Genomic DNA, 2,500 nt, shown 5'->3' on the forward strand with positions numbered 1-2,500 from the left:
AGAGAGAGAGAGGAGGAGAGGGGGAGAGAAAGAGGAGTCAAGTGTGTGTTGCATACTTGACTTTGTATCCCCGACACTCTCGCCGGCTGGTGATCAGTAAAGCTTGAGTTGGTTTACCGAACCCATTGTGTGTTGTTGGCTGTTTTTAAGAAGCGAACTTTAACAGTGAGAGGGGGGGGAGAGGAGAGGAGAGGGAGAGGAGAGAGGAGAGGAGAGGAGAGGAGAGGAGAGGAGAGGAGAGGGAGAGGAGAGGGAGAGGAGAGGAGAGGAGAGGAGAGGAGAGGGAGAGGGGAGGAGAGGAGGAGGGAGAGGAGAGGAGGAGGAGAGGAGAGGAGAGGAGAGGAGGGGGGAGAGGAGAGAGAGGAGTCAAGTGTGTGTTGCATACTTGACTTTGTATCCCCGACACTCTCGCCGGCTGGTGATCAGTAAAGCTTGCCGACAAAGTCTGTGTGTGTGTGTGTGTGCGGGGACATACGATGCGTACAGTTTTGGTCTCCTAATCTGAGGAAGGACATTCTTGCCATAGAGGGAGTACAGAGAAGGTTCACCAGACTGATTCCTGGGATGGCAGGACTTTCATATGAAGAAAGACTCGATAGACTTGGTACTCGCTAGAATTTAGACGATTGAGGGGGGATCTTATAGAAACGTACAAAATTCTTACGGGGTTGGACAGGCTAGATGCAGGAAGATTGTTCCCGATGTTGGGGAAGTCCAGGACAAGGGGTCACAGTTTAAGGATAAGGGGGAAATCCTTTAAAACCGAGATGAGAAGAACATTTTTTTTCACACAGAGAGTGGTGAATCTGTGGAACTCTCTGCCACAGAGGGTAGTCGAGGCCACACAGTTCATTGGCTATATTTAAGAGGGAGTTAGATGTGGCCCTTGTGGCTAAAGGGATCAGGGGGTATGGAGAGAAGGCAGGGAGGGGATACTGAGTTGGATGATCAGCCATGATCATATTGAATGGCGAATGGTGCAGGCTCGAAGGGCCGAATGGCCTCTACTCCTGCACCTATTGTCTATGTTTCTATGCTTGGACAGTCGGCACTGGATCACTTTTGCGCGTGCGATCGTGCGCGTGTACGTACGATGCCTGGGACATGAAGTCATCGTAGAGGTATCGCTGCCGCTTGGACAGTCGGCACTGGATCACGTGTGCGCGTGCGATCGTGTGCGTGTGTACGGGGACGTACGATGCTGGGACATGATGGCATCGTAGAGGTATCGCTGCCGCTTGGACAGTCGGCACTGGATCACTTGTGCGCTTGCGATCGTGTGCGTGCGTGTGTACGGGGACGTACGATGCTGGGACATGACGGCATCGTAGAGGTATCACTGCCGCTTGGACAGTCGGCACTGGATCACTTGTGCGCGTGCGATCGTGTGCGTGTGCGTGTGTACGGGGACGTACGATGCCTGGGACATGACGGCACCGTAGAGGTATCGCTGCCACTTGGACAGTCGGCACTGGATCACTTGTGCGCGTGCGATCGTGCGTGCGTGTGCGGTGACGTACGATCCCTGGGGCATGGAGGCGCCGCGGAGGTAGCGCGGCCGCTGGGACAGTCGGCACTGGATCACGTGTGCGCGTGCGATCGTGTGCGCGTGCGTGTGTATGGGGACGTACGCTGGCTGGGACATGACGGCGCTGTAGATGTATCGCGGCCCATTGGACAGACGGGCACTGGAGCACGTGTGCGCGTGCGATCGTGTGCGTGTGCGGGGACGTACGATGCCTGGGACATGAAGTCATCGTAGAGGTATCGCTGCCGCTTGGACAGTCGGCACTGGATCACTTGTGCGCGTGCGATCGTGTGCGTGCGTGTGTACGTGGACGTACGATGCCTGGGACATGACGGCATCGTAGAGGTATCGCTGCCGCTTGGACAGTCGGCACTGGATCACGTGTGCGTGTGCGATCGTGTGTGGGTGTGCGTGTACGGGGACGTACGATGCCTGGGTCATGACGGCGCCGTAGAGGTATCGCTGCCGCTTGGACAGTCGGCACTGGATCACTTGTGCGTGTGCGATCGTGTGCGTGCGTGTGCGGGGACGTACGATGCCTGGGACATGACGGCACCGTAGAGGTATCGCTGCCGCTTGGACAGTCGGCACTGGATCACTTGTGCGCGTGCGAGCGTGTGCGTGTACGGGGACGTACGATGCCTGGGACATGACGGCATCGTAGAGGTATCGCTGCCGCTTGGACAGTCGGCACTGGATCACTTGTGCGCGTGCGATCGTGCGCGTGTACGGGGACGTACGATGCCTGGGACATGACGGCATCGTAGAGGTATCGCTGCCGCTTGGACAGTCGGCACTGGATCACTTGTGCGCGTGCGATCGTGCGCGTGCGGGGACGTACGATGACTGGGACATGAAGTCATCGTAGAGGTATCGCTGCCGCTTGGAGAGACGGCACTGGATCACTTGTGTGCGCGTGCGATGGTGTGCGTGCGTGTGTGCGGGGACGTACGATGCCTGGGACATGACGGC

The 2,500-nt window shown here is 57.4% G+C and overlaps 1 protein-coding gene across 1 annotated transcript in view; it reads right to left on the reverse strand.

Annotated features, from left to right (window-relative positions):
• LOC129715265 (helicase SRCAP-like) overlaps positions 1 to 2,500 on the reverse strand; it is a gene marked incomplete at both ends in the record, with an annotated part of 42,119 nt that overhangs the window by 12,821 nt on the left and 26,798 nt on the right. The gene's annotated exons all lie outside the window — the stretch shown is intronic.

The sequence above is a fragment of the Leucoraja erinacea genome, unplaced genomic scaffold (assembly GCF_028641065.1).
Source record: "Leucoraja erinacea ecotype New England unplaced genomic scaffold, Leri_hhj_1 Leri_1080S, whole genome shotgun sequence".
Classification (NCBI taxonomy): domain Eukaryota; kingdom Metazoa; phylum Chordata; class Chondrichthyes; order Rajiformes; family Rajidae; genus Leucoraja; species Leucoraja erinaceus.